Source organism: Antechinus flavipes, chromosome 1 (genome assembly GCF_016432865.1).
Source record: "Antechinus flavipes isolate AdamAnt ecotype Samford, QLD, Australia chromosome 1, AdamAnt_v2, whole genome shotgun sequence".
NCBI lineage: Eukaryota > Metazoa > Chordata > Mammalia > Dasyuromorphia > Dasyuridae > Antechinus > Antechinus flavipes.
Window position 1 is genome coordinate 479,475,024 of NC_067398.1, and position 25,876 is coordinate 479,500,899.

Below are 25,876 nucleotides of genomic sequence, written 5' to 3' on the forward strand. Positions count from 1 at the left end.
AAGTGATTATCCAGCCTCTGCTTGAGAACACATGGCATGGCAACCTTTTCTACCAATGCAGAGAACATTAACAACTCTTTGGTAACTATAGTCTTAATTTCCTGTTGTTGCTGTTCAGTTGTTCTCTCATGACCAATTCTTCATGACTTCATAGAGCATATCATCCATAGGATTTTTTTGGCAAGGATGCTGGAGTGGTTTGATATTTCCTTCTCCAGTGAATTAAGGTAAACACAGGTTAAGTGATTTGTCCAGGAACACACAACTAGTATCAGAGACCAAATTTGGATTCAGGTTTCCTAGGGGCATAAAAGGTGACTTACCTATACTCAGTCCTACCATGTCCAGAAGAGACTGGAAATGAGCTGGAAATAAGTCCAGGCCTTAGAGTCTCCAAAGACATTTCTCTATTCTCATGTACAAAGTGTTTATACAATCACACACACACACACTACAGTTATCCCTTCCACATCATGACTTTTCCTCACTGTGGTTTCAATATATCGCAGGTTGGCATAAGAAATGAAATGAGAATTTTGGGGGAATTTTGTAGAAGCTGTAGACAATTCACAAAGGCCAGCAGATGGCACAGAAAAAATTTAGAAACTCAGAAACACATAAAATATATGTATACTATTGCATAATACCAACCCAAATTTTACAAGGTAGTATACATATCCCATAAAAGGGAAAGAAAAAAATTCAGACTTCTTCTGTGGTAGAAAGGCAGGGCCAAAATTTTTATGTGGATTTTTCAGATCATGGGGGTGCTGTGGCTCTAATTCCAAGATATGAAGGAATAACTGTAGACAGCATATGTAAACATATATGTGTATACACACACAATATATACATGGATACATATTTATGTATGCACACATACATATATGTAGGAAAGATCAATAATACTACAGCCATCTTTAAACATTTTAAGTTTTTAGCAATTATGTGAAGAAAGAAAGATATATATTATACCATTTGACACAAAGCACAGTGAAAGATACAAAGGGAGAATTACTTACACATGAGGTTGAAGAACCAGGTCCTAATTTTAATTCTACTGGTAACTTTCTCTGTGACCTTGAGAATGACTCTTGGGCTTTAGTTCTCTCATCTGAAGTGGATAGAAGCTAAGTGCTCTTTCAGCCCTCAGAGTCTATGACTAAGTGACTTAGAACTGTGGGATAATAAAATAAGAACTGGAAGTGACTTCAGATGTTGATGCAAACCTCACTGAACCTGCTTCCTAATTGACTCAGGACACACATCTCAATATTACTATGGCCAGAATCTAAGTCTCTTAATTCTGGGCCCTCTGCCCTTTATATAACTATCAAAATAATCATATACACTATAAGCATAATTGAAATACTAAAGATAAATGCAGACTGATTTCAATTCTAGTTTTAGCAAGTATAATACTAAAATAAACTTTTCAAGACAAGAGAAGAAAATGTTTGTACCACTTGAGGGAAATCTAAAAACAGTAAGGTTTACAAAAGAATATGCTACCACCTTTCAAATAGTCCCAACATCCATTACGACTTAGATGTAACCTAGGGCCTTTTTGAATTTTGCATTACCAGAAATTCAAATAAACATCTTTCTAGAGAGCTGACAGAAGTGGAAAACTGTGGTTTTCCCATTAACAACTAATTTACCTATTTAGCTTCCTCATAAAAGAATCTAAAAGAATAAGTTTTGAGTGTCTGTTGAATTTAAAGTAATAGATAATAAAATGAAATAAAATATGTAAAAGTATTTTGCAAACCTTAGAGTGCTATATAACTGTCAGCTATTATTAATCATCTGACTCCCACCTACTGTTCCAGTCTTATTTCTTATTATTCGCCTTTATTTACTATATTTTATTCAAACTTGCCTGGTAGCTGTTCCTTGGACACAATACTCCATCTTCAGCCTCTTGGTTCCCCATCACCTGGGAAGCCCTTCCTCCTAATATCCACCTCCTAAAATTCCACTTAGAAGACAGAACTTAATAATGGACATCAGATATGCAGCTCTTTAGAGTCTGAAAACTGCTTTACATTTATTATCTCATTTTACCCTTACAAAAATCCCTGTGAAGCTCAATATATCTGCTATTATTTGCATATTATTATATGATATTATTATCTCATTTAACAGAAGAAGAAATTGAGGTTAAAAGATATTAAGTGATTTTCCAGGGTAGATTACACAGATAGTATGTATGTTTGGTGAGATTTGAATACAGTGATTTTCCTCACTCTCAAATCCAGCACTCTATCCACTATGTCATGCTACCTCTTGAAATTTTATAATGTTTATTCCAAAACACCCTGCCAAACATTAAGTAGCATATTCAGGAAATAGGAACTTCTCTTTTATGCGTCTGAACTCCTAAAAATAATTAATTTCTCTAGATATGATCTCTCCCTTCTTAGATTTGAAAGATACCTTATCTGACTTCACTTAAGGATTTAAAACTACATTTTGTTTTATACTTATTCCTATGCACAATATGGATTGCATACACCCTGATAGCAGACACTATATCTTATTCATGTTTATTCTCCCTTTCCTGGGGTTTAATAAATATCTAAGATATTTAATATACTTAGGGTTATGATAAAAATACAATTTATTAAGACACAGAAATTATTTGGGGGAAGAAAATTTTATCTATACAATTATTATTTTATTTGCTCCAACTTAAATACAAGCACATATCCATAATAGACGAAACCAGATCTGGTCAGTAACCATAGGAAAGGAACCCTACAGCCCCCATGATGTTGAGAGATCCCATTCCAGGAAACTAATAGAGCTAATTCCTTCCTGTGAGGCTTTAGTAAACTAACCTCCAACACAATAGGAAATGAAGAGGAGGGAGAGAAATTAGGAAGGTCACTTCAGGTGAGATTTTTTCAATGCTTTTTATTCTACCTAAAAATGTTCCAGCTACAAGAAAATGTGGCAATAATTGAGACCTTATTAGAATAATTTTCCCATTTCACTTAAATAGAAAAGGTAATACCAGCACCAATATTAGACATTCTTGATGTTTATTTACTGATTGCCTATCCATGTCAACAGCTGCTAGATAATGCAATGAATAGAGAGCACTGGGTCTGCAGTCAAGCAGACAAGTTAAAATCCAGCCTTAGACACTAATTAGCTGTGTGACCCTAGGCAAGTCACTTGACTTATTTGTCTCAGTTTTCTCATCTATAAAATGAGCAGGAGAAGGAAACGGCAAGTCATTCCACTATCTTTGCCAAGAAAACCCTAAATTGGCTCACGAAGAGTCAGACACAATTGAACAACAACAAATACATGTTAATACCAGTCCTTTTGAGTCAAAAGCCAAAGCTCTTTTGACTAAACCATGTATTTTTAGAGGCAAGATGGAGATATGACCCTGAAACCAGGAAGAGTTGGATTTCTGATTCATCTCTGACACATATGACTCCAGGCAAGTCAAAACCCTACTATCAATTGCAGAGGTCTAGACAGGATTAGGTAGACGGAGTTTCTTTCTCCAGCAGTTTCTAGAACCAATGAAATCACAAACCCAGTCTTTATCCCTATATACATAAACTTGGGTGAATTTTCTCAAATTCCTTTCCACTTCCTCTGGAAGTGTCTTGTACCTATACAGGTTCCCAGGAACCTACTCCAGTGTTTTTTGCCTCTCCTGGCATCTGGCTCACCTCTTAGTTTTAGCAAGTATAATTCTAAGATAAACTTTTCAATCCAAGAGAAGAAAATATTTGTACTACCTGAGAGGAATCTAAAAACAAGAGGGTTTACAAACCTCCTTTCAAGTAGTCCCAATACCCATTACTACTTAAATGTAACCTTTTGAATTGCTAGAAATTCAAATAAATAGCTTTCTAGGGAGCTGACAGAAGTGGAAAACTTTGGTTTTCCCATTAATGCGTAATTTACCTATTGAGCTTCCTGGTAAAAGAATCTAAAAGAATAAGTCTTAATTGTCTGTTGAATTTAATGTAATAGATAATAAAAATGAAATAAAGTATGTAAAACTATTTTGTAAACCTCAGAGTACTATGTAACAAACTGATAAGACCTAAAAGAAAAAGGTTTTTGTATAGTCAAATTACAAAGCAAGATTATTCTTTTAGAAATAAATTACAAAAACTGGACCAAATATTTGTAGAACTCATCTGATTTAGTCAACAAGCACTCATTAAATATTTCCTATGTGCTAATCCCTGAGATAATAAAAAGCATGGTTTTTGTCCTCAAAGAGCTCATGGCCAGTGGATTTAGTAACAAGACAATTATACAAAATATTGTCCCACTTGATTAAGACACATTTTTTCAAAACCTCTCTTCTCTCCCCCTCTGAATAGGGAAACAATCACATTATGTTTTCAGGACATTTATCACAACTATAAGAGAAACACCCACATAATCAGTTACCACTGTCTTCAATAGCAGATTCAGCAACAACATTTAGATAGTAGTAACTCAGGGTACTTTTTTTTTTCTTCTCTTTTACTAAAAGAGAGAAAACTTCTTTTTTTCTAAGTTTAAAAAAAATTGTTAATGAAAATTTGGAATGGAGCAAGAAGAGGAGGGGAAATGAAGCAAAACAACTGTAATAATTTGGAGGAACATTCAAAAACACAGGCAAGATTCTGAGTAGGATAATTGAATCATCAGCTTATAGCTACACACTACAAATGGCTTTTTAAATATTGCCATCTGGTGGAACTTGGGCTCATTGTTTTCTTTTTTTTTCTTTTTTTTTGCCTTTCTATAAATGAACCTTACAGGCATCAGTAGAAAAAGGAATATCTAATATGCCAGTAAGAAAGAAATGAAGGTCAAGAACATTACTATATTTATAAGATGGATCCAAAATATTAAAAATCAGAACCTTTTATTTTTTTAAACTCTCAATCTCTTATACAAAATAAGAAATTTACAACTCTTGTGTCTTTTATTTAACATTCCCAAATTTTATTCAGTTATTCAACAAGCATTTATCAAAGACTTCCTATTTGCCAAACACTGTGCTAAGGATTTAGGGAATACAAGGACAAATTTAAATCAGTTCCTTCTCTCAAAGAGCTAGCTAACAGAGTAATACCAAATTATAAATGGCTTGGAAAGACCTGATGGCCATTGATGCTGCTAGCTATATATAGTAAGGATGAACAGATGACGAAAGTCCTTAGTTGAAAAATAACTTTCTGACATATTTTCTTCACCACTGATTTTTCCTTTAAAAACTGAATTTTTAAGTTAGTTACTATCCTCATGTTAAGAAAAAATTGATAATAAGGGTATTAAATGATAAGGTCAGAGATATCCTAGAGTCAACTGGGATTCAGTCTTGAGAACCAATTATTAAATTTTCAGCGTGAGCATCACATCTTGGAAATCTGCAAACACTACAAATCAGTATTTGATTTATTATTTTAAGGATTGTCTAATAATAATAATAATAATAATAATGATAGCTAACATTTGCATAGTGCTTCAATGTGCCAGGCACTGTGTAAACTACTTTCCAATTATCTTATTTGATTTTCACATTTGATCCTATAAGAAATATAATAAAAGTATTATCCCTACTTAATAAATCTTCTAAATGACATCGATGATGATGATTCATATAGCACTGACTATGTTCCAGGCACTTTACATGTAGTAAGCACTTTACAATTGTTATGTCATTTGAGCTTATGAGATAAATACAGAAATTAAATCATTAAAATAAATTTAAAAATTTAAAAATATTAGCTAACATTTATATTGCATTTGTTATGTGTCAAGCATTGTACTAAGCTCTTTATAATTATTATCTCATTTGATCCTCACAATATCTGTCACTGATAGGTGCTATTATTATCCTTAGCAGGGGTCCTCAAACTATGGCCTGCGGGCCAGATGCAGCAGCTGAGGACAATTATCCCCCTCACCCAGGGCTATGAAGTTTCTTTATTAAAAGGCCCACAAAACAAAGTTTTTATTTTTACTATAGTCCGGCCCTCCAACAGTCTGAGGGACAGTGAACTGGCCCCCTATTTAAAAAGTTTGAGGACCTCTGTGAGAAAGAAACTGGGGCAGAGAGAAGTTAATCTGACTTGCCCAAAAGTCATAACCTAGAGGTTGACTTGCCCAGAATCAAACAGCTAGTCAGTGTTTGAGGTTGAATTTGAATTCAGGTCTTCCTGACTGCAGGTCCAGTGTTCTATCCACTGTGTTACTTCACTCACTTCATTAAGCTAGAGATGGAATCCAGACAAAGAATGATGGAGATTGAATGTAAAGCAATATATGCTATGTTCACTTCTTTTTTCTGTTTTTTTTTTTCCTCTCACATGGTTTTTCCCTCTCCAGATTTTTTTCTCCAAATACAATTCATAAAGCAATGTATATTAAAAATTTTAATTTAATTTAAAAAGAAAGATTTGGAGAAAATATTAATAACCCAGATTAAACTTAAAAGTGTGTCATATGTACATTGTTTTTCTATGAGCTGATTATTAAAATATACCAACCCACTCCTGGATATGATATAATGTCTATGTGCACCTTACCTTAAGCATCCAGGCTTGTTCCTGGTTCTTGAAATGAAGTACTCCCTGAGGAATATGGCACTAGAATAAAAAACAGAGATAGAGGAAGAGAGAATAAGAGAACACACAGTTTAGTACAAGGAGAACATGAGGGAAAACAAAGTCACACAATGGTTACTGGTGATGAAAAAGGAAACAGGAGAAGTACATCACAATACCCTGATTCAGTTGCTAATACAATAGCCCAGTGTTTAATTAATACTCTTTACTGGATGGTACTCTTGGCTTTTAGGAGTTAATATATTCTTAGGTATTTGTCAAATGTAATCTAGTCTTCTTTTGCTCCTAATGGACCTAATTTGTATTTTTATCTCCTATCTTAATGAAACCTTGGTTAGGCTACTAGCAGTGTTTCTTCAGAGAGTATAAAAAAGGAAGTAGTTCCAATATTGTCCCCCAAAAATGCCGGATTTAAGACTGGAATGTTGACTACTAAAACTCTCATTCTGTTTTTCATGACAATAAAGTTGTCAAAATTATTGATTCTAATATTTTGGTTGAATTTCAACTTCACAATACCAATCAGAACAATATTTTTCCAGGCCAAACTATACTACAGAATGACGAATTATGTAAATTTTCAATTAATTTATCAAACAACACACATTTATTAAGAATCCATGAAGTGCTCAGCACTGTACTAGTGTCATGGACACAAAAACAAAGGAGAAGCAATCTATGCCCCTAATAGTTTATAATATAGATGATAGATAAATAGATACACACATGTGTGTGGGTATATACATATGATATCATATCTATATATATATATATATATCCCACATACCCACAAAATAAACTACTAAGTAAAAATAAGGTAAGTTTTGGGAGCACTTGAACCTGAGTGATCAGAAAAAGCTCGATACAGAGATGATTGAGCTTGCCCTTAAAGGAAACCAGGGCTTCTAAGAAGAAGAAGTGATGAGGGAAAAAGGGCCTTGAAGCATAAGATACAGCCAGAACAAACTCTGTGGATAAGCAAAAGGCCGGCATGATCAGATGGCAGTGTAGTGAAAGGAAACCAGATTGTGAAGACCTTAAAATGCCAGCAGAAGTTTATATTTGTTCATTGAGATAATTGACATAAAGGACAAAGTGCTGAACAAAGAATCAGGAAAATCCAAATTTGTCTCCTCCCTCCCTCAATATTTAGCTGCAGGATCCTAGGGGAGGGCAAGCCACTTAACCCCATCTCAGCCACAGCTGCCTCATATGCCAAATAGGAGTAATAATAAAAACCGTTTCACAGGGCATTGTTCTGCAGGTCAAAGGAGTTAATTTGTCAAGCTTTCTGCAAAGCTTGAAGCACTATGTAAATTCATTTCTTATTGTTAATAATAATAAGCCACTGAAGTTGATTTTAGTAGGAGAATGACCTGGTCAGACCTGTGCTTTGGGAAAATCACACTGGCAGCTGAGTATAGTTTGGAGTGGAAAGAGATTGAGGCAGAGAAATCAGTAGACCATTCTTCCCCTCAATGTTTCTGTACTTTTCAGGTTATCTCCGTATCCTCAAAGAAAGAGAGTAAATCTTGGAAGGAATAAGATGCAGAGAAATGGATCACAGGACATGGGACATGGAGCTAGAAGGCCCCTAGTGGTCATCTACTTTACTTCAATTCCCTCCTTTTTACAGATAAGGGAAATGAAGTTCACAGAGGGTTAAATGATTTGCCTATAAAGATGATAAATAGCAGAGACAGGATAAGCCCTGATACTTTCCCCACTTTTCCATAAAATTTCATGGAAAATGAGTCATTTTAAGTTTGTAGATTTTACTACTTAAAATTAATCTCTTAAAAATTTTCTTGATCAAAGTTAGTCATCAATTCTGCCTTTCACACATCTGATATTTATATGTAATTGAGAAACATTTGACAAAGTAAATAAAAATACAATAAAATACAGATAATATTACACCTTAAAACTAAGTCAATAAATGGTCTGCAGGGACTCTTATGTACAGATTAATGACTCCCATTTCTACTTGAGTTTGACTTCACTGATATAGATGACATGTGGTCTCCATTCAAGTAATCCTCTCTACTTTTTCTCTAGCAGAAAATGAGACTCTACCTCTTGGAGGCCTACCCCTGGGCCTTGAAAGGCCATTTTGGGGCTCCTGTTCATAAGCACCTTTAAATTTCCCTTTACATGTGTTTTCCCTCCTTGGGGTCAGAGACCATTTAACCTATTTGTATCTTCAAATGTTTAGCACAATGTGTGAAACAAGACATTTATTAAATGTTCTATATATCTATCTATTGATATGGATGCTTCATGATGAATCAGCAAAGGAGATTGAGAAGCAGTCACATAGGTAAGAGGCAAAATGAGAAAATTATGTCACAAAATCCAAAGGTGAATCCAGGAAATTGGGATAGTCAATAATTTCAATACTTTAAGGATACAAATTAAGGCCTATTGTATTTGGTAATTATAAGAAAACTTGACTTAGCAAAAACTTATTTCAGTTTTGATAAGGTTAGAAGCGAGATTCCAAAGGGCTAAAAGAAAAAAAAAAACACATAAAAGAAGTGGAGGAAGCTTTTTTCAAGGAATTTGGCTGACAAAGTAAAGAGAGAGAATTTAACTATAGACTTGGTCCTAAGCTTTGTTTATCCCTTGCTGCTGATTGTGTGACTAAAAATACTCTCTGGAAGAGGGGTAGCTGACCAAAACAAAAGACCCAATGCTTATATAATCCATATTAGTCTTCAAGTTTCCCTTTTAAAAATTCTCTTTCCATAGTATCATAGAAACTAGGCACAGGCCAACATTTCACATGCTATATAGCAAGATAAAGTTGAAATGGACTCATGATTTAAACATAAAGGATGATATTATAAGCAAATTAGAAGAGCAAGAAATAATTTGCCTCTCAGATCTTTGGAGAAGGGAGGAATATGTGGCCAAACAAGAAATAGAGTATTATGAAATGCAAAATGCATAATTTTAATTACATTAAATTAAAAAGGCTTTGCACAAATAATACTAATACAGATTAGAAGGGAAGTAGAAATCTGGAAACATTTTTATAGTCAGTGTCTCTGATAAAGGCTTTATTTCTAAAAATATATCAAGAACTGAGTCAAAATGATAAGAATATAAGTCATTCTCCAACTGATACATGGTTAAAGGAAATGAAGACAATTTTTAGATGAAGAACTTAAAGCAATCTATTATCATATGAAAAAATGCTCTAAATCACTATTAATAAAGAAACACAAATTAAAACAACTCTGAGGTACCCTCTCACACCTATCAGATGACAGGAAAAGTTATTGATAAATGTAGGACAGGATGTGGGAAAACTGAAACACTAAGGCATTGTTGGTGGAGTTGTGAACTAATCCAGCATTTCTGGAGAGCAATTTGGAACTATGCCCAAAGGACTTCAAACTGTGCATACCCTTTGATCCAGCAATGTCACTACTAAATCTATATCCCAACGAGATAATAAAAGAGGAAAGAACTCACATATATAGCAGTTCTTTTTGTGGTGGTAAGGAACTGGAAATTGAATAAATGTCCATCAATTGGGGAATAGCTGTGATAGTTATGGTATATGAATGTAATGGACTATTATTGTACTATAAGAAATGATGAACAGGCCAATTTCAGAAAAACCTGGAAAGACTTACATGAATAGAAGCTGAGTGAAGTGACCAGAACTAGAACACTATACATTTTAACAACAAGATTATGTGATAATCTACTATAATAGACTTAATTCTTCTCGAAATGTGTTGACTAAGACACTTTCAATGGATTTGGGATGAAAAAAAACTATTCGTATCCAGAGAGATCATAATGGAGAATGATTGTAGATCTAAGCATACTATTTTCACCTTTTTTGTTTGTTTGCTTTTTCTTTGTTGTAGTTTTTCCTTTTGTTCTCATTTTTTTCACAACATGACTAATATGGAAATATTTAAAATATTTATACATGTATAATCTATATCAGATTGCTTGCTGTCTTGGGGGGAGGGAAGTATGGAAGGGAAGGAGAAAAAAATTGTAACTTAAAATTTTCAAAAATGAATGTTGAAAACTATCTTTATGTATAATTGGAAAAATAAAATACTACTGAAATTTTTTTTAAAAAGTATCTTTCCTTTCAAAGGGGAAATCACTTGCCTTCAAATCTCTCTAGAGACAAACCTGAAAAGATGATAAAGTTCTGATGAAAAATGAAAAAAAAATTATTTTTTTTTATGCATTGTGCAGGTAGATATCAAAGACAATGGTAAAGGAAAAAAAGAGAAGATCTTCATTTATGTCATTTTTTTTGAAAGAACTCAAAGCACATTTAAATTTTTTTTAATTTAAACTTTTTGTTTTCTTTTTTATTATACATGTACATTCATTTTAAAAATAGATATTTCTTTATGAATCATGTTGGGAGAGGAAAACCAGAACAAAAGGGGAAAATCACGAGAGGCAAAAAAAAAAAAAAAAAAAGAAGAAGAAGAAAAAGGGAAAAAAAGTGAACATGGCATATGTTGATTTACATTCATTCTCCATAGTTCTCTCTCTGGATGCAGATGGTATTTTCTATCTAAAGTTTATTGGGATTGCCTTGGATCGCTGAACTACTGAGAAGAACCAAATCTTTCACAGTTGATCCTCCCACAATATTACTGTAACAGTGTACACTGTATTATTGGTTCTACTTGTTTTACTCACCATCAATTCGAGTAAATCTTTCCAGGCTTTTCTAAAATCACCTTGTTCATCAACTTTTATAGAACAATAATATTCCATTACTTTCATATATCATAACTTATTCAGCCATTTCTCAATTGACGGGTATATATTTTTCCAAGTTTTTCTGAACCTTTTGGAGATCCCCTTTAATAGTTTGGTAAATATTATAAGATTCCTTTCTCAGAATTATGTTTTTAAATGCATAAAAGAAAACCTATAGGAATACAAAAGAAATCAATTATATTGAAATAGTTACATATTAGATATATTTAAAATATCAGATTAACATCCCCTGATTTAGACTAATCTGAAAACTCAATTAAATTGAAGAAATGGGTTTTTTAAGCTTTTATTTTTGTGCCAGATGTAGTATTAGACTTACAAAAACAAAATTATTCCATCCCTGCCCTCAAACAGCTTATACCCTGTAAATAGGGAGAAAATATGTAGGGAGAATATCTATACATAAAAAATTAAATACAAATTATATAAAAAGTAATTCCCGGGATTTGGAGAGGACTGTAAGTAAGAAGATTTTTATGCCCTTCACAGTACCAAAAGTAATATAGAAGGTAAATAGAAGGGTAAATAAGATTAGTCTCTACTCCTGGCTCACGGTAAAAGCAGGAGAGTCTTGGTGAGACCTCTCTGAGTTATGCAGCTTCCAATATTAATATTCAACTTGGTAGGCTGTGCCCCAGGGTTCACTCTGATTTTGGGTCTATTTACTGTCAGGTGAAGACAATCTACTTATCTTCATAGTGTTCCTTCTAAAGAGCTGACCTATTTGAACTGTTCAGTTTTGTTTTCTTTACTTTAAAAGTATTATTTTAAAAATAATCTTTATCCTATTTATAATTTGTCACATTATGTTCTATGATTTAAAAATTTTCTTAAAGTTTTTTCATTCCATTTTGATTTTACATAATCATTTCCAGTTAAACCTAAGCCTTCCCTCTCCTCTCATAGAACACAAAAAAAGAAAAAAAAATTGTAAGGTGCTGCTCTTTTTATATGTAAGCATTTCTGGGTGTTAAAGCAAACAAATAGCAATCATGTAAGAAACACCAATGAAATCAGGATGAGGAGGATAGACAGCCTCTAAAGAAAAAAAATGTTGGAGAGAGACTGCATACTACCAGAGAAAACAGCATCTCATATTTATGTACTAAAGGACCTTTTTGAAGGAAAAGCAGTGAGTTAAAGATGGTTGCAGTGCATTATAGTCCATTAACTCAATTAAATATCAGTTTTCAGAGTTTTAAAGCTTGTATGAAATAAACTATAGTAAATAATCACAGTAATAGAGTATTACCATAACACTTTATGGTTTACAAAGTGCCATACATGCACATACACACACACTTTATATATATAGATATATAACTATATATATACACATATATGTGCATATGTATGCAATCTTACTTGATCCTCACGATAACAAATGCAAAACCTGAGAAGAGTAGTTAAGTGATTTGGGTCACAAAATTATTAAATGTCTGAATATGAATTCAGGATTTCCTGATTTGTTCTAGTGCTCAAATCAAAAAAAATTTTTTGAGGACTATATAAAGATTAGATAAGGACAGTTGGGGGTCATACCTGATAGACAGGTAGAATTTCTGAATTTCATTTCATACGCTGAATCACACGAATGAGTGAGTTTGATATGTGACATCAGAAGTCAGGAAGTGATAGGTAAGAAAAAGACAATTAGGTAAACATAAACTAGGTAAAGGAAAGGAATCTGAGTGCAGAAGGCATCCAAGACAGAAGTTAGAAGAAGTAATGAGAGTAGTAGTTTCCAGTAGATTACAGACATTTACCAAAGGTGAGACTTTACTGGGAGCAATGCTAAATGGGAGATGTACATGCTTTGCTAAGAACTGACTAGTTAAAGAGAGATAGGATGGCCTTCTAAGAATCATCCATAGTCTGAAAGATCAAAAATTCTCAGGGCTTTTTTTGTATCACTTTTTAACAGTTTGAAAGGAAAACATAAGAGTGGGTAAAGATAAACTTTATATCTAAAGGAGTGTGGCTTTTCTAAGATCTGAATGGAAACGTAACCTGAAGAGCAGCTGGAAAAAGGTTGCATTATTCTATGAGGAGAAGCTCCTAAAAGAGCCAGAACAGATGTGAGAAATTTGGCAGTTTTATAGCTTATGGGAATTATCATAAAGAGCATGACACCTTCTTATTACTCTGCCAACCCTGGCTTTGTGTTAAAATAGCTTGTGACTGCTTAAGCATGTTGAAAGTAGAAGAGAAGTGTCTTTGTTCCACAAGAAAATGTTCTAAAGAGGAAAAAAAAAAAGATTTTAAGAGGCAAAAAAAGAGAAACATATCAGAGAAGCCGTTTTGTCCAGCAGATGGTGTGTGATACATACTATTCTCTAAAGAGACCTAATTACACTAAGCATGCCATTCAGAGTTGCCCTGGGCACAATCCTACTAGGTTCTCTGTATACCCTCCATCCCTATGGTATACAGAGGTAGAAGATTGTGATCTAGGTTTTAGACTGTTAAGACTATATTTATTCACACTCTTACTGTCTATTAAATAATATGATTATTTTTATTCTAACATTATTTAGTGTTTCATGTTTAAGAGCTTGTAGCATCATAGACTATTTCTGTAATCAATACTGTCTCTGATGGACTTCTAAAAAGGGGAATCACATCAATGGAAACTCAGGAACTACATTAATGAGTAATAGTAGGTTGGAGAAAATGATTTATTCCCTAAAGAGAAATGAGATGTAGGTGCCATGTCAGATGCTGTATCTGTGGGGGCTATACTGCTCATGTAGGTGGGATGGTATCACATACAGATTGTACTGGATTCTATAGCTACAGTCCCAATCTCTCTACTGAAAAGAAAAAAAAAGTTTTTTTCTTAAGTCTTAAGGATGAATAATTATTTCAATTCATTGAGTTCAAATGCTTTTTTAGTATTGTTACATTATTGTAGTCATTGTGCATATTGTTGTCTGGATTGTGCTTACTTTACTCTGCACTATTTCATTCAAGTCTTCACATGTCTCTATGAAATACTCATATTCATCCATCTTATTTTTCCAGACAGTTCTCAATTAGTCATGTTTTATAGGGAAGTGAAAACAATCACATCCACCAGTCACATTTGTATGAAGCTTTGATGTTTACAAATCACTTTCTTCTCAAGAACCTTGTGACATAGGGAGCGGCAAAGGAAAAAATTTATTTTACTAAAGAAAAGTAAATGAACTTGCATCTCATAGTTAAAAATTAATCGGTGGATTTAAAACTCAGAACTCTTGGCTACAAAATCAGAAATCTAGTCACTCTCACAAATGAAAAAAAAACTATTTTAAGATTAGCTAAATAAAAACAAACTTTTTCCCATTCATGTCATTCATCACCCAAATCCTTTAAAAAAAATTGCCACCAATTTGAAAAAAAAATTCAGTATTTTATATGGAAAGAGAACTGCAATTTAGAGCCAAAAGACTAGAATTCAGATTGTAGCTCCTTTGCTTATTAGTCATGTAATAAGAAGGTACCATCTTAGTTAAGTCACCTATCCACTTTAAGCCTTAATTTTCCAAACTATTAATAGAGGAGTTTGAATAAGGTGATGTAAGGCTTATTGAGCTCTAAATCCAATAATTCTTACCTCTAGTTTCTAGCCAAGGCTCAAATATACAGAGAATTGTTCAAAAGGTAGGAAAAAGGATAGTGGCAACATTGGTTAGTCTATAAATTGGATAATCAGCCCTTAGAAAATTGAGAATTGCCAACATACAATTTGTCTTTCCCTTCTCTCTGAAAATATCCCAGAACTCTAGTTTTCCAGCTGCTGGAAGGAGGGCCTCACATGCAAGACTCTTGCTTCTATATGGAAATTAGGTGATGGAAGCTCTCTCCAGATCTCACTGTATGAAAAAATGAAGATTTCCTAGGAAATTCTTGTTTCATAGTGGAAGTTATTTTCCTCTCTCCATTTTCTGAATCTTGCTTGTCTCCACTGGGACTGCAATCCTTGTTGCCTTGAAAAATATATTAATTTGCTTGGGGATTGGAAATCTCTAGGGTCAACTGATGCAATTCTTGTAGGAAAATGCAACATAAATCACAACTGATCTTTGCATGCACAGGGCAAATGTCTATTGCCCTGAGGACTTTGAAGATTTTTCATAATTGAACCAGTACAAAAAAAATCAACACAACATGCTTTTTAAAGCAGGTATAATGATATTCCTTTCATTAGAGGTCTGCTATAAAAAAATTTCTCTAAAGACAGTTCAATAGCAACAGATAAAATTGAATAACATTACATCATAAAGTGTTTTAAAACTATTATTGTTAATTATGCTCTTTTAATGAAAATTTTTGTTTTGGCATAGATGAAACATATTCTTGTTACAGAAAATATCTTGCTTATTCTGCCATTAAAACTATTGCCACCCCCAACAAATGGTGATTATGGAATTGTTGGGGAAGAGCAGTACGGATTTAAAGGATTAGAAGGAAAGAAACCAAGTTTCTAATCATTATTGAGCTGTGTGACCTTGAGTAGTCACTTTATTTTTCTGAATTTACTTTCTTTATTGCCAGCTAAGAGGTAAATGACAGGATCAGATGATGATATCTGTGGTTATTTTATTCTGAAAATCTATAAACCTATTTTTATGATTACTCATATGCCACTCATAGCAGCATGTCAATTCTAGAATTCCTATAATCTAATACCATTTCATAAAAACAAAGTATCATAGTGGGTACCAATATTCATTATGAAATATTATCTATCTTCAATTCCATCACCATCCCAGATATACAGACAGCTCAGATTTTTAAAAATCTAAAGTATACTTTAGAAAGAACCTTATACCTAAAACTGGGAGATCTGGATTTGATAATTGGTTCTGAAACATCCTAGAATCATAGATTTGTGCCTGAAGAGACCTTAAAGATTCTTTAATCCAATTTCCTCATTTTGAAGATAAAGGAAACTAAGTAACTCAATGGAGGTAAGTTTGCCTAAATTTAAATAGATAATAATAAATTGGAAGGTCAGCCTATGACCTCAATTTTTTAAACTCAAAATCCAATGATTTTTCCTGTAACACCATGCTATGATACCTTGAGCAAGAACTCTCAGGACTTCAGTTTCTTTATTTGTAAATGAACAAAATATTTATTCTACAAGGCTATAAATCTACACATTTATAACTGGAAGGGGTCTCAAAAGTCAACTAGTTCTACCTCACCATTTTAAAATCAGGAAATTGAAAGTAAGAAAAATGAAATGACTTGGCTAAGATCACATAGTAGTACACACCAGACCCAGGATGCATATCCAGGTCTTCAAACTCCTAAGGGAGCATTTTCCCCAACTGTCTCATTATAGACTTGTAGTGAAGTAAATGCTTGATAAAGCTTTAAAAATTTTTTTTAGTAATAGCTTTTTATTTTTAAAAATACATGCAAAGATAGTTTTCTTGCAAAACCTTGTATTTCAAATTTTTCTCCCTCCCTTTCTATCACCTCTCTCCCCTAGACAGCAAATAATCCAATATATGTCAAAGTACAATTCTTCTAAACATATTTCTATATTTATCGTGCTTGCACAAGAAAAATCAGCTCAAGAAGGGGAAAAATGAGGAAAAAAAGGAATACTTGATAGATCTTAAAATGCTCAAGAATCATTACCATGTCAAGGATGTTCAATTTAATATGATAAACATTTATTTAGTGTCCATTCAACCTTCTGAACACTCACAACACAAGGATGGAAAACAGTTTTACCCTAAAGGAGATTGCCATCTAAAAGAGATTAGTTAACTATATAACACAATAATTAAGGAGAATAAAATCTGGGCAGAAGATTAGTGTGGACATTATTCTGTTTTATCCACTTTACCAAACTGGTGTAATTGTTTCCTATACATGGCATTCCATCTGCAGCCTCTCTGTGTCTTGTACAGACTATTTCTCAGGCCTGGAGCGTATTATCTCACATGTCTCTTAGAATCGTCTTGCTGTTTCCAAAGCACCATTCCTTGGTTACTTACCACGGGGAGCCCTCCACTTAAGAATTAGTCTTTCCTCTCTCAACTCTGAAAACGACTTTCTTTTTATTATTTTTAATCTATTAATTTTTATGATTTAACATGTAATTTCATTGGTATATAAGATACTTCCTCTATTGCTATACATTAACTATTAATTATGAATATTTCCTGGAAGCAATGAAAGTGGAAGTGAATTTTGTAGAATCACACAAAGACATGTCTTGAAATCAGGCCTTCTTAATTTTCTCTACCCATTATACTATATTGCCTTTTACCTTACACACATTTATCTCTTCTGTTCTAGTCCCACATAACCAACAATTGGTTTCAAAATGGATTTCTTACGGGCATCACAAATTCACTTGTGTTTCCTAGACTCAGACCCTATTTTTTTTAGAGGGTACCATCATCCATCTCTACAGTCACCAAGGTTTCTGACTCTAAGTCAGCATTGTCAAGCTCAAATAGGATCAGATTCTTGCTGGCCTGGCCTCATACTAACTTAGAAAATCACAAATCAGCATTATTAAGTTGTATTACATTTTTATTTATTTTGTTAGCCATTTCCCAATTACATTTTTAATCTGGTTGGTACAGCAGACATTCTGAGGTTCTTTGCTGGGCCTCAAGTACAAGGTAATTTGACATGTCCACCACAATGCATTCTCAATTCTTTTCTTCATTCCTTTGCTTAATCAATTGCTAAGTTTAATCAATTCTACATCTACAACATGTCTTGCATCCGTTCTCTTTTCTTCTTGTTAAAGCTCTTATTAACTTTCTCCTGGATTATTGTGATTATTATCCATTTTAATATATAATTTATATATAATATCCATTATTATGTTATAGTAATATATTATTATTCATTGTAACCCCCTTGAAATACATCCTTTATACATATGTCAAACCATGCCAGTCTGAATGAGAGAACTTGAAGGATTCCCTATAAGATTATTTTAAGAGATACAAGGTTAGTTTATTGTTGTTTTTATTGTTTTTTACAGTTAAACTTTTTCACAAGTGAGTAAAACCAGGAGAACATTTTGTATATTAACAAGAAGATTATATGATGATCAATTCTGACAGATGTTGCTCTTTTCAACAGTGAAATGATTCAGGCCAGTTCTAGTGGTTTTGTGATGGAGAGAGCCATCTATACCAGGAAGGAAGACTATAGGAACTGAGTGTGGATCACAACATAGTATTTTCACATTTTGTTGTTGCTGTTGTTTGTCTGCATTTTGTTTTCTTTCTCATTTTTTTCCTTCTTGATCTGATTTTTTGGTGCAGCACAATGGTGGAAATATATATAGAAGAACTGCATATGTCTAACATGTATTGGATTACTTGCCATCTAGGAGACAGAGTGGGAGGGAAGGAGAAAAAAAATTGGACTACAAGATTTTGAAAGGGTGAATGTTGAAAACTATTCATATGTTTTGAAAATAAAAAGCTTTATAAATTTTTTTAAAAGAACAAGTATACAAAAGAGAAAAAATAAACTTCTTCATAATTTGACTGCAATCTTTATTTAATGATTAATCTCACATTATTCCTGCTCATATACTCTAGCCAAGCTGCCTTACTTGCTGTTTTTGTATATGATATTGTAGTTCATTCCCATCCAGGTGCTGCCATGAAGACTTGGTAAGTTAAGTGAGCGGGTATCTATACATCTGAATGCATATATTACCTAAAGTTCTCCAAATTTCTGAGGTTTTGGAGCAGAGGGGAAACTTTTTTCTCCTGAGAAGCTATGTGGCAGAAGGCTTCTGTGGCAGAGAAAGGAATTATAAGCTACAGTGGTCCCCCTTACCTCTTCCATCAAGCTAGTAAAAAAAAATGGTCATCTAGATGCTACTGTGGTGACAGAAAGTGGGACAAGTCATATGGAGCTGAGATTCTGTGATGTGGCAGAGTAAGAAGAAAGGGGAGAGGAAAACAGATTATGGTGGATGAGACTATCAAGATGAAATATGAAGCATTTATAATCCTCTGCATATCCCCGTTGCCAGTCCACTTCACTTACCATTTCCTCTCTGATAATTGGGATATGGGCAAAGAGGCTTCCCCCAACCCATTGCATATTCTAGGAAATGCAGTATGGTCCTATAAATGCATATTTGCATTTTTAATATAATTTCAAGTTACAATCATTTACAGAGATAATCTGTACAAGCCATAAATGTACTATGGGGAATGAAACAAAGTAAGTTAATTAGAAAAGGAAAGATTTTCCTCAACTCAGTTTGGGGGAGGAGAAATAATTTAAAAAACTTCTACAATCTTAGAACTCTCTAAGATATTTATACTTAGTAGATAGTTTGGAACCCAAGAGAAATTTAACAAGGAAGTGATCAAGTAGTAGTGAGAGATGGAAGTTGGTTCAATTGACTACCGCACATAACAGAATCCAGCCAATGTGACACCTGATTAGGTGATTAGGAACCACCTGTCTACGTTATAGTTTTACTGTACCCTTGTCAGAATCCACCTGGAGTATTACATTCAGTTCAAGGCTTAAGAGGGACATTGATAAGCTAGAATGTCCAGATGAGGACAATCAAGAAAGTGAAAGACTTTATGACATAGGAGAATCAACTGAAGAAATTGTCCATTTTTAGCTTAAAAAAAAACTCAAGAAGACATAAAAGCTCCATTCAAGTGTTTGAAAAGTTATCTTTTGGACAGTGGATAGAATTTGCTCTGGTTGACCTCAGGAAAGCAGAACCAGTAGCAACAGGTGAGAATTGCAAATAGACAAAGAATAAGGACTAAAAAATATAGCGCCTGCTATGTGTCAGGTATGATGCTGAGTGTTTTACAAATACAGTCTCATTCGATCCTTTCAACAGTTCTCAGAGGTACATGCTATACTACAAATCATGAAAAACTGCCTAACAGAGCTATCCCAAAGTAGAATGGGTTGCCTAAAGATGTGCCCTCTATTTTTCCAGGTCCATCTACCTTCTTAGATGTACATCCTCAAGCAGCAACTGGATGGCCACTTATAGAGTATGCTATAGTAGGGATTCCTTCAGGTATTTATTAGACTTCATGTATAGCTACAGAAGTCCCTTCAACTCACTATTTCTGTGATCTATCACCTCCATACTTTTTGCAGAACCTCTCTTCTCTTTCTTTATTGCTCTTCCTTCTCTTGTTCAATCATTTTAATCATGCCCAACACTTTATGACCCCATTTGGAGTTTTCTTAACAAAGATTTTAGAGTGGCTTATAACTTCCTTTTCCAGCTCATTTTATAGATGAGGAAACTGGGCAACTAGGGATAAATGATTTTCCCAGGGTCATATAATCAGTTAAGTGTCAGAGGCCAGTAAGTGTTCAGGCTTAATACTATCCACTGCATCACCTGGATTCCCTTGTAGCATTGCTAGCTCCTATAAAGCTCAGCTCAAGTGACATCTCCTTCAGTTTCTTTCATGACCACTCTTAATACCTAAGACCTTGTAAAATCTTTGGTTTTTTTGGAGTAAAATACTCTATTATAGATTATTTTATATTATATTATATAAATGTTATTATTATATTTATATAATTATTATATTACAATATATGTCATATTATATATATATAGCTAATTTTAAGCCTAGGGGAAATATAATGAAGCCTCAGATACACATGGGTTCCTTCCTCTGGTGCTTCAGGGAAAAGTTAGGAATATAATTCCAATGGCCAAGCCCACATTATAAGAAAATTCTTGACATTTAGCAGAAGTTAGCAAAAGTTTGGCCTTTTACCTTATACACTAACATTTTTCTCTGGCCTCTTAGTAAATGAGACAAAATTGGGTTATCAGAAACATACAGATAATGGAACTTCCAGAAGTCCATGGGTAGGGACAATGGGTTGACATCAGATTGACTTTTCTCCTTTGAGATGCCTACAGGGCTATATCTTTCCCTTCACTGACATAATAGCTATTTCTTCTTTCTTCTTTTGTCAGTTGTTTCTCTGCTGCCAATTCTTTCTGGCTCAGCTCTTAATATTCCTACTCATTCCTCTCTGTTGCCAGGCTCTCAAAATTGTTCCTAGTTTAAGTCTTAATAATAGTTTTCTATAAGTTCCCGAGGGCATGACCAAGTCCTTCATCCAATTGGAAGAAATTTCCTGTTACATCTACTTAAAATGTCTTTGACCAACTTAAGAAGTAATCCAAGGCTAGTTCACCCTAGTTCTGATTGAGTAGTCAGTGCAAATTTAGCTACTCTGATTAAGACAGTGATTCTAAACAATTGCAAAAGACCCAAGATGAAAAATGGTATATACCTCCAGGGAAAGAATTGATAAATTCTCAGTGCAAATTGAAGCATGTTTAAACTTTATTTTTCTTGGTTGTGTGTATGTGTCTGTGTGTTTTTATCATATGGATAACATGGAAATGTTTTACACGACTTCACACATGTCAATATCAATTTCATATTTCTTGCCTTCCCAATGGGTAAAGAAAATTCAGGAGGGAAATAAAGAATTTATAACTCAAGATTTTAAAAAACAATGTTTAATATTTTTACATATAATTGGGAAATATTTAACAAAATAAATCAAAACTTTTAAAAAAATATTCTTCTGCACATGTTTAACTTACCTGCCTTCTAAGGAAGGGGATGGGAGGGAGAAAATAATTTGGAACACAAGGTTTTGCAAGGGTGAATGTTGAAAATAATCTATGCATATATTTTGAAAATAAAAAGCTTTAATAAAAAAATTAAAAATTATTCTTCCCTAACAAAAGTAACTACTTTTAAGAGGGGGTCCCTACTAAAACATTTATATATATATTTTATTTTGCTTTATTGGTGTTCCTTATTGCTTCTCCACAAAAACCCCTTGAAGGCTAGTACTATTTCACCATTGTCCTTGTATCCTCTTAATACTTGACAAATAGTTAACACTTAATAAGTGATTAAGTGAATGAATAAGCAATGTGAGGGATGCCAGAGATGGGAAGATAAACAAGGAAGGTTCATCTGAGATATCAAATACTTTAGATGTCTTAAGGTAGCCTATAAAGACACAAACATTCTCAGAATTCCTTCTTCTCCCCAGCATTTGTTAATTCTGGGTACTTACTTCCTTCTCAAAACCTGGTAAATCTACTAAAAAATAGCTACTTTAGGACTGGATCTAGAATTAGAAGAGCTGAATTTGAATTCTGGATTGTAATCGACCGGAGGTAAGTCACTTTCCCTCAGCTTCACTATCTATAGGATGGGAGGACTGGACTAGAAATGAATCTTTTGAGGTTCTCACCAGGTCCTATAGAATTCTACCTCCAATCTCCCTTTCTGTGGTCTTTCTTATCTTCCTTTTCAAAGAGCTAGTGAATTTCAAAAAGTTAGACGATAGATTAAAAAAAATACCTCTAAAATCAGGAGTTTTAAGCAATGGCTTTATCATAAGCTTAATTTTCAAGCCTGATGTCTCATTCATAAGCTTCAAATTTATAGTTCCTGAAACTTGTATATTTTTTGCAGCTTAGTTAAATAAATTAGGACAAAGTTCCTCCTTGGTAGTTGACTCAGAAATGGCAAAGGTCAATCCACACTTTCCAACCTAATCCAAAGGCTACTGAATAAAGAAATAACCAAATTTCCAATGTATAAAGAAGAATTTGCTTTGTTCTTTCAGAAAAGATTATTTTTACTTTCACTCCTGTATTATCAAAGACTATTTGCCAATAATGAATTAGGCTCTAAGGTTTTGCTTTTGTGTTTTTACTAATTTTTTAACCAAAAAAAAAAGTGTCTTTCACATTAAAATTAAGACCTATACCGCAGGGTCAGAGACCAAAAACAAAATGTGGGTAAAATTGTGTTTATACGAGCTTGGGCAAGCTGATTAATCTCTCTTGATTCTCAGTTTCCCCAAAATGTAAAATAAGGCTGTTGGATTATCTGAATAAGATCTTTTAAGTTATGATCCTATGGAGTTTTGTCCCTCCCTGATATAATCCTAGCAATAAATGAGCTTTCTACAGTTGAGTCAGCAACCAGAGAGAGGGAAGTGCTCAGAATCTTTTTTTTTCCCCCAGTTTTCCATTCTCTCTAGTTTTAAATTATTTCTTTGGTAGACCTGCTTCACAGATACATAGCATTAACACTGACTCTAAATTATTTTGACTTACATAGAACAAAGATGTTGTTAAAAGTATATATAAGTGGTTATTAATAATAGAGCACCTTTTTTTCCCTTTGCTTATTTTTATAGCAGGTGTAACTTTGGATCAATGCAGGGTTAAAGCTTCTTTCTAACAAAGGGAGCAGTTAGTTCTTCTACAGCTGCTCCCTGTTCTTTCCAGGAAGAAAATACAGCTGGGACATGAACCTAGGTTTTCCTCTTGGGAATTCACTAAATAAGCTGTCTTTGGTATTAACAACACTACTATATAACCTATATTTTACACTCTGGTTATCTTATAATATTGATTCACTTCAATATTAATGTTGCACTATACTCTTCAGCTTGTAAGCTGTGAAGTATGTGTGTGTGTTTGGGGGTCTGGGAGCAGGATGGAGGAGGATACAGAAGGGTGTTGTCCGTTCCTATTGAATAGCATCACTCCAATCTTCCTATAAGCATTGCTACAATTAGTGATCTCTGAGCTGAATTGAGGCATTGTAGCTCTTCACTAGTGGCAGCAGTGAAAGACAGATAATACCATCCCAGATAAGAAGCACTACTATGAGGGACGCTTTGAAAATCTACAGCAGGGTGACAGAATTGTGGTATATTTTTTTAAACAGAAAACCAGCTAATTTTGTTGAATATTTCCTTCAAAGAGATATTCTATCTTAATTTCAAAATTAATTATAAACTAAAATTTGTGGGTTTTTTTTGGGGGGTTGGGAAAACAATGTGAATAAACTGACTTCTTCAAGGTCACACAGCTACTAAGTATCTAAATTCACAATTTATCTGCGTTTTTCTAGATTCCAGGAACAGGGCTCTATCCATTACACCATCTAGCTGCCCCAATAACATTGTTTTTCTAAGTGTTTTACATATATCTCATTACAATTGGCTGAAGTGGGTTCTGTTATCCTCATGTGTTACAGACAAGGAAACTGAGGCACTGAGCAGTTCAATTATTTGCCTTGTAAACTAGAGAGATGGGAGAGAAATGTGTTTAAGAAATGTGAGGAAAAGAAAACAAAAAAATATGAGATTAGAAATGTATGAACATGCTTACATATATTGTATTTAACATATACTTTAGCATATACAACATGTATTGATCAACCTGCCATCTAGGGGAGGGGATGGGGGGAAGTAAGGGAAAAATTGGAACAAAAGGTTTGGCAATTGTCAATGTTGTAAAATTACCCATGCATATAACTTGTAAATTAAAAGCTATAATAAAAAATGTATTTGAAATAACCACAAACAGAACATTTACTAAGGACAGAAGGTAATTCAACTTTTTAGGGGAGTTTATGGATTTTCTTTGTTCCCGTATTTGATCGTCTGACCTCCCTTGACTTTTCCCTTCATTCACTTCACATAGTAAGCTTGTAAATCTCTGAGGCAGGATTTGAATGCAACAGTCTACATACAGCACCCTAACTTTGCTAAATACCATAACACTGTCTTTCTAGTCAATAATTTTCCTCAAACTGTAAGTGGGTTTATTAATGGAAGCTTAAGCAAGTAGTATATATATTTGTGGGTCACATTGGTATTGTCCACTGCTTTTGAGTCTTATACTTACAGAAAAAAACAACAGTAAATGTGTGTTAAGTGTCTCTGAACTCAGAATGAGTCTTTCTGACTCTAGGCTCAGCACTATTCACTGGAGAAAGAAAGACAGACAGACAGACAGAGACAGATATTCATAGATATATACTTATGTATATATTTGAATAAATATAAATGTATTTAGTAATTTACATGTTTCCCCTTTAAACTGTGTGCTCCTTGAGGGCAGGGATTTTGCTTTGTCTTTCTTTGTATCCCTAGCACTTAGAACAATGCCTGGTATAAAATGAGCACTTAATAAATGTTTACTGACTGATGTCTAATTCACTGAAAGTATGCCAGTCTACATTGGTAGGGAGAGTTCTGCCTGCCTATGAAATTAAAGATCAGGTATTAAAAATATTTTGTGTTTAAAAAATATGTATGTATATACAGCTATTTCATATATATAATATAAAAATACTTTATGTAAATAAAGGTTATGATAAAGAAAATTCATGTCTTTTCAGAGATTACAATAAATTTTTACTTTTTTGCTTCCTTACTTCACATAATAACTATGTTCACTGGAGTTTGCAGGGTATTTTATGCTTTTTACATGAGTAAGGAACTCGATTTAAATAAATGCTCAGATCTCTTTCAGTTGTAGAATAGGATTTTCATGCTATTAACTGAATATTTAAAAAATAAAGTGTTCTTTCAAAATCTGCTACAGTAATCTACCATATACATGAGTAATCCCATGTACACAATTGTGAAGTTTTTGGCTGTAGACAATCATT

General features: G+C 33.6%; 1 protein-coding gene across 1 annotated transcript in view; it reads right to left on the reverse strand.

The window, feature by feature from the left end:
* MAPRE2 (microtubule associated protein RP/EB family member 2) overlaps positions 1 to 25,876 on the reverse strand; it is a 193,420-nt gene that overhangs the window by 134,723 nt on the left and 32,821 nt on the right. The window contains exon 2 of the mRNA XM_051970232.1: positions 6,561 to 6,620. The gene's annotated coding sequence lies outside the window, so the exon portion shown is untranslated. The remainder of the gene's footprint in view (positions 1 to 6,560; positions 6,621 to 25,876) is intronic.